At 36.3% G+C, this 12617-nt stretch overlaps 1 pseudogene; it reads right to left on the bottom strand.

Annotated features, from left to right (window-relative positions):
• Positions 1 to 3730: 3730 nt before the first annotated feature.
• On the bottom strand, positions 3731 to 4681 carry LOC122201308 (annotated as a pseudogene).
• Between the last annotated feature and the right edge of the window lie 7936 nt (positions 4682 to 12617).

Below are 12617 nucleotides of genomic sequence, written 5' to 3'. Positions count from 1 at the left end.
AGTACAAACATGAGAAATTTCCAAATAAATTAATTTTTACATCACAGGTTTACACTGTGACATTAAGCATAAACACCTTTAACATTTTATATTTTTGGCTTTATTATTCATTTCATACAACACATTAATCTTTTTCTTTCTGACTCAGTGAATCTGATATCAAAATAAACCTTAATTCATTTTTTCAGAGTATTCTCCTCAACTAATGGGCTCCAAATTGTCAATCTGACCTCATTACTTGATAAATAATTAGATTAGATGCTAAAGATAATCATGTCTACTTCCTTGTTCTAGAGGTGACAAAACTTCTGGAGACACCTTGACTTTCCCAATGACATGCCAATAATGACCAATCTACATACCTGCGACTAGAGCCTTGATCAGAATCCCAACCATATGTCCATTCCTCCACACCAGACTCTGACCCCTGTTCTAGGTCTAGATACCAAGATATTTCTTTTATTGATGATCATACTTGTAATCTGTGACAAGCCAGCGTCTCTGGGCCTATGGGAAATAGTCTACTGACAATGTACAGACCAAAGAGCTGCACTAGAAATCAGCATCATGATGAAATAAGAACAGGAACTAGGGAAATTTTCTCTCCCAGAAATAACTAAAGTAGTAATAAGTGACTTAGACACTTTCCTTGCCTAGGAATCTCTCGCTTTCTCTCTCTTTTCTCACTTCTCCTCTCCCTTCAAGACATGCAGGATATTCATTCTGTCCATATAGTATCTGTGAAGGAGAAGGATTTTTTAAACACTCGAGGTAGTAATACACTATGAAGGCATTTTAGAAGAAAATAGTAATACAAAAGTATCATTGTACTTCTCCAGTTGGTGCCCAACACCTCTAAGATCTTACCATAGCAGAAAACTCTTAATCATCTCAATGGTAAGGTTACCTTTGGTCCCACAACCCAAGAGATAGTTTCAGATGGCCCATCAATAAAGATATCAGATCATATTCAAGACTGAGAGCTTAATGGACCTCTGTCCCTATAGTCAGTCATACATCTGAGTATTAAAGACAACCTCAAAAGACATCCATCCTGAAGCTAGACGTTCTCATTATCACACTTCTTGCTTAATATAATATTTAACTGACTAAGGCTTTTCAGGTTTCATTTTAAAGAATGTGATATTCAACATGATGATTCTTGCATCCCAAATACTATTATTAAATTGTTGGTAAAATCTTTCTCTACCATTGAGTCCAAGAAATATAACAGCTGAAATCTGACCTTTGTTTTCCCTATTTTGTTCTAATTTTTCTCTAATTTTTCTCTGCTTTATCATCTTAATTAAAGCTGGCCCCTTTTAATTTTTTTCACTAGAGAGTCTATTCAATCTCTGTTAGTTTCATTTTACTTAAATCTTCTCTATCTTACCTTGACTATTTCTCCCATAACTTACAGAAACAGAACAATGCACATTCCCAAAGTTCTCAGACCTCTTCTATCCTCCCACCCAGGGTAGCCCTTGTGCATCTGAGCCAGGCCCTCTAAGACAAAACCGTGTAGCATAAATGCACTTTCTCTTCCTTGCATGTTCCAGATATGTTACTTCTGCAGTGACTAAATAATTCTCAAGAACTGTCTGGATCTAAGGGTAAGTTTCCCCCACCGTGCTGCTTCCCAGATACCCTACATTGAAATTAATATCAATCGGTCTCTAGAATCTGAAAACAAACCTGCTGATGGCAAAGGTAAGGCCACTCTTGGTTGGGACTGAAGGATACATTCTTATATCTATAGTACAACCTTTGGGACATGAGCCCTAGAGATTATGTCTTGCCCCATTCTCTTGAGGTCATGAAATAAACAATTAAAATTAATCATTTTTCTCTGATGTAATGCTTGAAACCCTGGAGCAGCATTAGGAAAATTTTATACAAAAATTTATATAAATGTATTTTAGATTTTATTAATTTAGTCTGGAAGAAAAGGAGAGAGAGAGTGTGGGAGGGGCAGAAAGACAGAGAGAGAGAGAGAATACCAAGCAGGCTCCACACTGTCAGCACAGAGCACAGTGTGGGGCTTGAACTCATGAACCTGAGCCTGACCTGGCTCATGACCTGAGCCAAAACCAAGAGTCAGACACCTAGCCGACTGAGCCATCCAGGTGCCCCCAAGTGTTATATTTTAAAATCACTTCTCCAACCCCTGATTACTCGCATACATACCTACAACCATTATAAAAGTTATGGAATTATAACAACCATCCTTATCAAATATTGAGTGGCTACCATATAGCAGGCGTAACTGTCTTCCTCCCTGCCATCCACTCTGACCCTGTTGGAGAAGGGTGAAGATCCCTCCTTTAGGTCATCATGATTCACTGAGAGTTAAAGCATAAATATTTAAAAAGTTAAATATCGAGTTGGGAAAATAGTCCCTTTGAAACCTTGTCCTATTCTATTACTCTTAACCACCTCTGCTTCTTTGATCTAGTCTGACCTCTTTGATTTTGTGTATTGCTTTTTGTTTTCCAAAAAATATTACCGACTCTTTCTTTATGGTCTTTTCTCCTCATGTTTCCTGCACACTGTAATGCTTTCCCTTAAGTTTTTGTTCAAATGCAGCTTTTCAGTGAAATCTTCCATGAACATACTGTTTTACTTCAGGAGTTACTCTACTACCCAATTGCATGATTAAAATACTTCACATCGTTCAAATATATTTTTAATAATAATTAATTTCTTTAATTGTATATTGCCTGCTAAAATAAAAGTTCCAGGAAAGCAGAGATCATTCATTGCTTTGTTCACTAATATATCCCAAGCTCCTAGATGAATGAGTAGCATAAAGTCAGTGCACCATGAGTCTTCATTGAACAATAAATATGACTTTCCAAAGGAACTGAGAATAGAACCAAACTACCAGAACTAGGAGGAATTTCAGTTCAGAGAGGAGATAGTTCACAAAGAATGATAAGGATGTTTTAAAAGTGGTTCTTGAAACTGCAGTCACAATAAAATTAAATACAAACAAAGCAAAAAAAAAAATGTCCACTCCTCTGAACTTCCTTTTTTTAATATTTTTTTCTTTAACGTTTATTTATTATTGAGAGACAGAGAGAGACAGCATGAGCATGGGACGGGCAGAGAGAGGAGGAGACACAGAATCTGAAGCAGACTGCAGGCTCTGAGCTGTCAACACAGAGCCTGACGTGGGGCTCGAACTCACAAACTGTGAGATCATGACCTGAGCTGAAGTCGGACACTCAACCAAGTAAGCCACCCAGGCACCCCTGAACTTCCTGTCTTTATCAGGTTTATTATAACAGAAATCTTGACCTTTTATTTTCTCTTCTTTTCTTTTGTTTTCTTTTCTTTTTTTTTTTTTTTTTTTTTTTTGACATTTTCATGATCAGGAGCAGCATGGTGAAATTACCAGCAAATGGAAAATATCTCAAGTATTCTCCTTTAGAAAAATTTACACGTAGTTATTCTAGAGTTTTATCATGTTGAACCATTTGGAAAATATTTTTTGCACAACAATTAATTGCAAAGCTACACTACTGATATAAGAATAACACAGATATGGTCCCATAAAAGGTGCATTTAAATTATCCATAGAAGATATTATATGGCTTAATTAGATAAGCAAGTGGAAAACAAAACAGCATGCAGAGTCCCCAAGTTTTATTTCCCTACTTTACTTTTCCATTCACACCCACCCAAATCCAGCCCGTCATTAAAGTGTCTGATGAAACTCTGAGTCTAGTTAAGAAAATAGTTTTTCAAAAGGTAACCTAGATCCCAACACTTTCTTGAGTGCTTCCTTCACATCCTTGTTCCGCAGGCTATAGATGAGGGGGTTGAGCATGGGAATCACTACAGTGTAGAACACCGTGGCCACCTTGTCAGTATCCATACTGTTCTCAGAACTGGGCTGGCAGTAAGTGAAAAGGATTGTTCCGTGGAAGACAAGGATGACTGTGAGGTGGGAGGCACAGGTGGAAAAGGCTTTGCGCCTTCCCTCGGCAGAGTGCAGCCTCAGGATGGTGATGAGAATTAGCAAGTAGGACGTGAGGATGATCACGATGGTGGTGATCTCATTGAAGGTGGCCACGATGTACAGCAGCAGTTAATTCATGGTGACATCAGAACAAGCAAGGGATAAGAGAGGGGGCAGATCGCAGAAGAAGTGGTCAATCACATTTGATGTGTAGGATGGGATCTCCAGAGCGAAACACAAGTGGATCAGAGAACACACCATCCCACACAGGTAGCAACAAGACACCAGCTCCACACAGAGATTCCGGGACATGGTGACCATGTACAACAGTGGGTTGCAGATGGCCACGAAGCGGTCATAGGCCATCACAGCCAAAAGGAAGACCTCAGTGATTGCATAGGCACAAAAGAAATAGAATTGCACCATGCATCCCAGGAAGGAGATGGCTTTGCCCTTGTTTAAGATACTGGACAGCACATTTGGCACAATGACGGTGGAGTAGCAAAAGTCCACAAAGGACAAGTGGCTGAGGAAAAAGTACATGGGAGTGTGAAGGTGACAGCTGACCTGAATCACGGCCATCATGCCCAGGTTGCCCAGCACCGTGACTCCATAGATGAGAAGGAACACAGAGAAGAGGGCGACTCTCAACTCAGGGGCTTCTGAGAATCCGAGGAGAATGAACTCGGTCACACTGGAGCAGTTTCCCGTGCCCATTCCTGCCAGGTGTTGGACTTAGGAAAACAAATGATAGATATTGTCTTTCTTCTAAAAAGGGAGGAAAAAACAGGTTAACATTAATTTCAGAAAAATATAACATTGATATCAAACAATGTATCTATAAGATATAACAGAAACACAGTGGTCAAGTAATTCAAAAGGTTGAAAGTCTCAGTGGATCCCACTGACCAAAATTGACTTAAGCATCAGCAGAAACCTTGAACGATTCCAACCCTTATCTATCACTTTATCTATGATTAACTTCAGTTTCTGGGTGGAATTTTAGATTCAATGATATATTTCAAAGCCATACAGACACTAGCATCTGTTCTCTGAAGAAACTTAATAAGCTCTGTCCAGGAGAGTAACACCTACTCTGATTCTCCAAACACTCTTTTGTTTTTTTTATTTTTACGTGACTCTATCAGGAACATGAATTTGAAACAAAGTTTTCTCATATTCTATTTTGGAAAAGTGTGATAGAATTTTTGATGTTTGTGGCTCACAAAAACTCGTTAAAATCTGAATTATGAAACAAGAGATATAAAATATACATTGAAAGTGAGAATTGTGCCTATCAAATCAACTATGTGGTTAATTGATTTGCTAGCTTAATCAATTATAGTAATAACGATCTATGCTAATAAAGATTCAGAGAGATAGATCTCTTGAATACCTTTTTCTGGAAAGTAATGAAGGGGCATACATCCAAGTCTTGACCCTGACAACAATAAAAGCTATCTGATATTTTTTTGATAGATTTTATTCCTCATAAGCTATTAAAAGATATTTAGTTACATTGATAAAATTGTGAAAAATCATGTCCAAAACTGTATTGCATTCCTGTTTATAATATTTGCCATAAAAAATATTTTCAGAAGTGGAGCTAGTGTTAAACTTTGGGGTGTCATATCTAGGACAGAAAATTATCATGCTATGTAAAATCCCTTTTATGAGGTTTTTTTTTTTAAATAAAAAGAATACTGAATAGTACACTCAGCATATACATATAGACGCAAATGAAGATGCACCCATAGAGATATGAATACACATGATAGAGATTCTTTAAGTGGTTGGTTGCAGAAATGATTACATTGTATGCTCTATATAAGGGAGATCTACCACTGAGGCCCTTCCTAAAGGAAAAGGCAAATAAAAATTGAGGTATTCTATTCTCTGCTCCCACTTCTAGACAGCACGAGGACTAGACTCATGACTTCTACACTTATGTGTAATGAAAATTGAGTGAAGAGGTTCTGGAATGGAAGCATATCTTGGTATCTTCTCGGTCTCTTGAGCTAACCTTAAAGACATGGAAACATATCACTTCCCTTAAGTCACAGTTTTTCATTACATGACCAAGAACAAAAACAAAACAAAGCAAAATACCTGACTTATTTGCCTACTTTTCAAAGAGGATATTCAACCTGGCAAATGTTTTTCTTCTTAATCTCCTAGGCTGATAATACAAAACCATTTCATAACAAACCCAAAACAAATCCAAAAGAATTCATCTCTTTTTCTAACCACAGAGAGTTCATAAGTCCTGACTCTCGATAACCATCTGGCAGGAACAGAAATGCAACCCTCAGCATTAATATGAAAATTAAGGACCCTCTCAATGGTCATACATGTTAGATGCTGTGATAGAGATCGGTCTGAAAAATGGGTGGTAAGAGATGAAATAGAGAGAGAGAGAGAGAGAGAGAGAGAGAGAGGTACCATTTGTTTATTTAGCATTCTTTTACACACATCCATGTTTTATGTTACAGAGAAAACAGTTCTAAATTCACCATTAATTGTTCTGAATACCAAAACACAAAAACACTCTAAACAGTAACTGCACAGAAATATGGGTCCTGTTAAAACATTCTCTAATTAGAAGAGAGTTGAGGGGCGCCTAGGTGGCTTGGTCGGTTAAGCATCCGACTTCGGCTCAGGTCATGATCTCACGGTCCGCGAGTTCGAGCCCCGTGTCGGGCTCTGTGCTGACAGCTCAGAGTCTGGAGCCTGTTTCAGATTCTGTGTCTCCCTCTCTCTCTGTCCCTCCCCTGTTCATGCTCTGTCTCTCTCTCTGTCTCAAAAATAAACGCTAAAAAAATTTTTAAAATAAAAAAAAAGAAGAGAGTTGAGTTCAATATATCTTTAGAATAATTGTTTACAGACAAAATATATTCATTTCTATTTTCAAGTAACTAAAACCTAGTTCTTGCTAACAAACCTGAGTGACCTACGTTTTGTCCCTGGTGCTGAAGATATGAGATGTATATAGGAGGCAGACACTTACTTATACTGTAATTTAAGCTCCTGGGGGATGGGCCCATTAAGCTCCAAAACAATTACTAATCTCTATGGTATAACAAAATATATAAAAATTAAACCAAGGTGGCGTATGATATAACACAACTAATAGTTCATCTCTATGGAATATCATCAGGAAATTTATTTTTTAAATTATCCCAAATTGGGAAACAATGGTTTAAAACCACATATGCCTCCTCCCAGAATTTGTGGTGCTACATGATAGAGGTTACATTAAGTGTCGTATGTGTGGGACACAGCTCATATTGCCATAATGACATGCCATGCATATCTCTTAGAAGTTCTTCCTTTCTTATAACATTACAACATCCCCTAGATTCCTGTAGGGCACAGGGACTACAGCTGCATCAGAATTCCTTTAAATAACAAAAAAATAATGACTCCAGTGGTCAGAAAACCATATAATAACTCACACTTGCTATGTGTTGGAACCCATTCTAACTATTATACAAATATTCACTTACTTTAGCTTCCTAGTAACCAGCCAGGAGAGCAATTCCAGTTTTTATGCTTATCTTACAGGCGGTTGAAACTTGGACACATTCAAAATAAATGATCAATAAAAGAAATTGAGGCCCATCTGGTTTTCCACCCATATGAATGTATGGAAAAAAATAAATAAATCCAGAGAGATTTCTGAGACTGCATTTTTTTTCTAATGCATGTGCAATAGTGGAAGTCATCAAATGGGACCCCTCAGATATCTTTCCCAGATGTGTTCTTCTGACTTTGAAAGATCAATCTAAGCCACAGTTTTCCATTCGTCTCTGTGTATCACTGGCTGTGCACATAAATTTGTAAAGGTATATGTGGTAAAATGTAATTTCAAGGAAATAAATTGGTATTCTCTCAACTACCATATAATATGATTATATTTTACAAAATTGATGTGCCAAAGACGGCACCCAAGGCTGAGGAGACATTCCATCCGGTTCCCCATCTCCATCATTCTGTGTAAGTGATATATTACATTGTTTTTCATATGTTAAACCAACTTCGCATTTCTGAGATAAATCTCCCTTGGTGTGGCTCATAAGCCTTTCATATGTTTCAGTGCATCTATTTTATCTTATTATTGGATACAAGGATTTGTTGAGAATTCTTGGGTTTGTATCCATGAGGGATTTTGGTTTCTGTTTTCCTCTGTGTGTTGTCTTTGTTTGGCTTTGGTATCAGGGTAATACGGATATAACTGCATGAATTGGAAAAAGGATCATGATCTCTATCTCCTAAATAAAGTAACTCACAATTGGTACCATTGCTTATGTAGTTATTTAGTAAAAGTAACTGGTGAAGCCATCTGTGTAACAACCAGTGTTATTGCCTACATAGATATTTAGTAATAGTAATTGTCTGGATATTGATGGAAGGAGTGTGAGAATATTTTCATTACAAATTGAATTTATTGTCACATATCTATTCAGATTTTCTACTTCTTTGTCAGCTTGGGAAAATTTATCTTTTTCAAATCTGTCTGTATCATCTAAGTTGACTAAATTGTTGGCATAACATTTTTGCAAGATTACTATCCTTACTAATTGTACTAATTTGTTTCTGGTTTCCTTTTCTCCTGGTAATTCTAGCTAAAATTTTGTCAATGGTAGTAATCTTTTCACAGTACAAACTCAATGATCTCTACTTTTTATTTTCCTACTTTATTGACTGATAATCTGGTCTTTATTATAACCTCCCTTGTTCTTTTTTCTTTTTCTTTTTTTTTCTTTTTTTTTTTTTTGATTCTTAATGTGGAAACTAAGATTCTAATTTTGAGAGTTTTCTTCATTTCTAATACAGTTATTTAAAGACATATATTTCCCTCTAAACACTTAGAAGCATCTATTAAATTTCATAGGTTAGTTTTCATTTTCATCATTCACTCCAATCAAGAACAATATAACATTTCTGCTACTTTTCTACAAGCGTTCCAGGTAAGTTCAAATCAAGTAAGTGACAATGTGTAAAGGAAGGCAGTTTCATATACGTGAATATATGCAAATATATAAGATAGTTTGGGTCATAATTATATAGTTCTATTTCTGAAATAAGTGGACTTTAATTAATTACTGTACGTTTAAGATCATAGAACCACTCCAAATTATTTCATGAACCAATATAAGGTTATTATCCAGTGTTTATGTTACCTTCAACAAACACAGCTATTATTTTTTCTCACAATAATTTCTGAACTAATTTGGGATTTACCAATGACAAAGAGTACCAAACAAAGGATACGTAAGTAATTCAAGCAAAATTAATGATAGAAGAAAGATAAATATGGTGTCATAAGATTTTTGAAAATTAGACACCTTTATCTATGAGGCCATCTTATAATAAATATTACTACTACCAGAGAAAAGCTAATCTTTCCTAATAGACACAATAACCTAGGTTTGATTAATTACTTGTTAAGATTATAATTTACAAATGACAATTTAAAACAACGTTTAAGGAAAACAAATGGCTCGGAATATTTACAAGAAATCTATTCAAAAATGTTATGAAGACTGCCTAAAGAATTCTGAAGAAAAGAATTGAGATATGCCTTTGGTCAGGGGCCATGTCAATTAATAATATACTTATGCAAATTGACAGGTGATAAAAGGGAGCCTAAAACATAGAACATGAATATATTTGCTTTGTTTTTGTTCTCACTATTCTAGGAAACACGCTAATATTTCTAAACTTCTTGTAATATTTGCACCGTCCACACTGGAGCTCTTTTTGAAGGAATTGAGAATAGTAAGTGTATCTTACGCAAATTCTCATTCCTTCCAGCACCTAACAAGATACCTTGAATGCATATGACATAAAACAGTAGCTCACAATAGTGCTGAATCATTGACTTTATTATTCATGCTCACCTCTCGAACATTGTTCCTGTTCTTTACTCCTGAATACACCTTGTGTCTTTCTCTTCTGTGTCTTTTCAAAACCTGCTCTTCCTTCAAGGTCAAGCAAAGGATGCACGCAATTATGAAATAATCTCTTTGATATCCACATATGATTTTGAAGTGTCTCCTGACCGAACATTATGATATTTACTAATACCACTGGCTTGTGAGGTTCTTGAAAAGAAGACTATGTATTTCTTTCCTGTCATCTATTTCACTGAATTTAAACTACAAAAGTGGCTGTGTATTTAACACCTGCAACCTATCGCTTAGCAGTGAAGAGAAGAGAATACAACTAGCTTTTATTGCACATATACAATATGCCAGATATGTTGTCTACATTTTATTTTTTTTCACACGCTACTCCATGAATTACATCACATTATATCATTTTTGTAGATAAAGACTGGTTCAGATAAACCAACCGGCCGATTTTATATTATCAGAGCCAGGTATGATTTCTCAGACCTAAAATTCATATTCTTCCCATTGTAAGTATTCTGTCTTTTGGAAAATCTAAAGTGATTTTTAAAAATGAGCTTGATTGACAGGTCCTTCAAAAATCACAGAAAGATGTTCTATAGTAACAGAGGTACGTGTTTACCATTCACTATGAAAAAAAAGTGTCTGACTGTGTCTTTGATGTTCTTATATCTCAGTCTATAGATAAGGGGCTTCAACACGAGGATCACCACCGTACATAACAGGTATCACTTTGTGTGCCTGGAGGTTTAGGAGGTAGGGCACAGACTAAGAGAAGAGAATGGTGCTGTAGAAAACGGTGATCCGGTCAAGTGTGAAGCTAACAGTTGAAGGGGATTTCCTGATGCTCACCTGCTGAATGTATCTGGAGAGGTGGCAATGAAAACCCCATAAGATGGAAGGACGAAGAGCTCTGTGCTCACCTCATTGTGAGAAGCAGCGAGAAGCAACTGGCTGACGTAAGACTCAGAATAAGAAAGAGACATTAGTGAGGAGAACTCACAGAAGTGACTGATTGTGATGAACCACTAAAAGATACTTTGAAAGCAGAACACGTGAGTTTCAGGAAACATGCTACTCCCCATGCATATGATCCAACTTGTAGTAGGGCACGGGGTTTCTGGGGCACAGCACCTGTGTAATGCAAAGTGTTGCAAATGGCCACGAAGCTGTCACACACTGTCATAGCAGAATTAATTCAGGAACCACAGGGATGTAAAATAAAGTCCAGTATGCACCCTGAAAATGATTTTTTTCAGGTTTTTATTTAAATTCCACTTAGTTAACATACAGTGTAATATCAGTTCCAGATGTAGAATTCAGTGGTTTATCACTTACATCCAACACCCAGTGCTCATCACAAGTGCCCTCCTTAGTACCCATCACACGTTTAATCCATTCCCCCAACCACCTCCCATCTGGCAACATTCAGTTTCTTCCCTATAGTTAAGAGACCATTCTATGGTTTAGCTCTCTTTTTCCCCCACTATGTTCATCTGCTTTGTTTCTTAAATTCCACATATGAGAGAAAATAATATGCTATTTGCCTTTGACTGACTTATTTCACTCAGCATAATCCTCTCTAATTCCATCCAGGTTGTTGCAAATGGCAAGATTTCACTCTTTTTGGTGGCTCAGTAATATTCCTCTCTCTCTCTCTCTCTCTAGATATAGATGATGATATAGATATAGATATAGATATAGATACAGATATAGATACAGATATAGATATAGATATATCACATCTTCTTTGTCCATTCATCAGTTGATTGCCATTTAGGCTCTTTCCATATTTTGGCTTGAAAATGAAATATTTATGTTTTCTACAAATAGCTTAGAATTCCAATTTTAAGTGACAGCGTTTGTTCCAAATGGAGAGTTATAATGGAGACAAAAATTGAGGAAACAAACAACAAAAATGTGACAAGTGACCTAAGTCAGAAATGCAGCTACTTGTAGTAAGGGTTATTCAATGATGGCAAGTTTGTGTGTGTGTGTGTGTGTGTGTGTGTGTGCGCGTGCATGTGACCAAAAGTATATATGTAATATTAGGACAATATAAGGGAAGGAGGAGAGAGAAAGAGAAAACTATTTATGTGCCAGGGATTATTCTAGGCTCTTTGCACATGACATGCAATTTAATTTTACTAACATCCATGTGAAATAATTAAGATTAACTCCACTTTTTCAGATGACATACTATCTGAAGTTCCAAAAACACTGTACACTGAGACAAATAATAAGGAAAACAAAAAATAAGCAATAAATGTATCAAAAAGAATAAAAAGATAAAAATGACATGTGTGCATGTGGAAATCTCACTCTATGTATCAACTGTTGGACAAAGATGTGTTCTTCATTTAAAATAGCAGGAATTCAATTTTGAAAAGGAATGAATTTTCCATCATAGATACTGAAAGAAAGCATGATTCTCAAGAGTTCTTCATTAAGCTTATGAAGGTTATAGATCAAACCAAACATGTCTTAAAAATCCATTACTCCTATCCATTTCAAAGATTATAGATTGAAGAAAAGAAAAGAAGTAGGCTTAAAATTTGAAATATACTCAGTCCTAACTTTGAGGCAAATGGAAGATTCATAAAGGTAAGTGAATCAAAAAGAATCACTCTTAACTACCTACCCCCTGGCTCTACCCTCCACTCAAACACTACAACCACCCATTCACTGCTCAACCAGCCTGCCCTGTGGGAACTTGAGTCTCACAAAGAAAATATTTT

The sequence above is a fragment of the Panthera leo genome, chromosome D1 (genome assembly GCF_018350215.1).
Source record: "Panthera leo isolate Ple1 chromosome D1, P.leo_Ple1_pat1.1, whole genome shotgun sequence".
NCBI lineage: Eukaryota > Metazoa > Chordata > Mammalia > Carnivora > Felidae > Panthera > Panthera leo.
The sequence above is the reverse complement of the archived record's forward strand: the minus strand, read 5'-3'. Positions and strand labels throughout refer to the sequence as shown.